The sequence below is a fragment of the Nyctibius grandis genome, chromosome 1, assembly GCF_013368605.1.
Source record: "Nyctibius grandis isolate bNycGra1 chromosome 1, bNycGra1.pri, whole genome shotgun sequence".
Taxonomy (NCBI): Eukaryota; Metazoa; Chordata; class Aves; order Nyctibiiformes; family Nyctibiidae; genus Nyctibius; species Nyctibius grandis.
In genome coordinates this window covers 72,545,284-72,546,577 of record NC_090658.1, presented here as the reverse complement: position 1 = coordinate 72,546,577, position 1,294 = coordinate 72,545,284, and the positions used below count along the sequence as shown (strand labels likewise).

General features: G+C 44.0%; 1 pseudogene; it reads right to left on the bottom strand.

Moving 5' to 3' along the window:
* Positions 1 to 416: 416 nt before the first annotated feature.
* On the bottom strand, positions 417 to 791 carry LOC137660978 (large ribosomal subunit protein uL29-like; annotated as a pseudogene).
* Positions 792 to 1,294: the final 503 nt, after the last annotated feature.

The following is a 1,294-nucleotide window of genomic DNA, read 5'->3' as shown; positions in this document are numbered from 1 at the left end:
TCTCAGCCTTACAGACTTCAGACTTCCACTTACAGAAATCTTTCCCCAAGCTCCCAAACCCAGCACCTTTTTCCAAAATACGCCTCACCTGTGATCTTACTTGCCCTTTCTCCTCTGACTTCCAGTCCGTCGCAGTCAGTTTTGCTTTCCACTTCTTGTTAATCAGGCTTTTGCCTAATCCCATCAGTTTTATCTCCTCCTTGTCTCTTCCTACACAAGATTTTTTTTCCCCGTTTTGCATTTAAATCAGGTAACGTCCTTCTGCAGATTTCCTCAGTGGCACTATGCAGCCACGGTTTCCCTCTCCTTGCTGTACAAACCAGCTGGGAAAATCCTTTTCTTCCGCAAAGCAAACTTCTGTTTAATAAGGAAATACTTATCCAAAATAATTAGAAAATCAATACAACACAGCAGTTTTATGGCCCAACAGTGAATCTCTGGGTAGGGTATAGCTTTTTGTTCCTTTTGTTCATGGTTTTTGGTCTCAGACTGTCTTTGTGCTCATTTTGCAACTGTCGCCAACCATGTGTCGTCTTGGGCCACTGCCGAAGAGGCTTGTGCTTTCTGCCTTTGTAAAATTTCCTCAAGTTCTCCTTCTGGTTCTGACTGATAACAGCCACGGCTCTGGCAATGGATTTGGAGACCACATGTATCTTGGAGAGCTTGAAATCATTTTCCCCCAGAACCCTCACCACACGACGCTGAGCCTGTTCCAGCTTCTGGTCATCCATTTGCATCAGCGGCTCCTCTTCATCCTTCCCTTGTAGATGTCAGGCCTTGACCTTTGCCATGATGGAGGCAGCAGCATGGGTCCAAGCACAAGAGGCAGTCGTTAAGCGAGAAGAGGACCCATTGCAAACCTGGGTTCACCCTCTGAAGCCCAGATCATTGGCCTGTGAGACCTGCTCACCACCGCAACAGGGGAAGAGATGCAGTATAGTCAGTGACCATAGAAATGCAGGGATTTTAGAGTGCTGTATATCTGAACAGAAGGTAAGTAAAGACTTTTGACTTGATTAAATGCATTTTACCCAACCATATTCTCAAAATAGGTAAAATATTTTGATGGGATTTTCTACACTGCACACACAGCACCAGGCTGTCACTGACATCCAGTCTAGCAAAATTTTCCAAGTCACAGAGTTTTATCTGATGGTCAATTAATGACTTTAGCAGTTGTATCTATAGTAAAATTCACTGCCAATGTTTTTTTGCTTAACTTTCACGAAAGATGTGCAATCTGTCACACACAGCCCAAAGTTACACAGAAACGGTCACTAATAGACAGCTAACA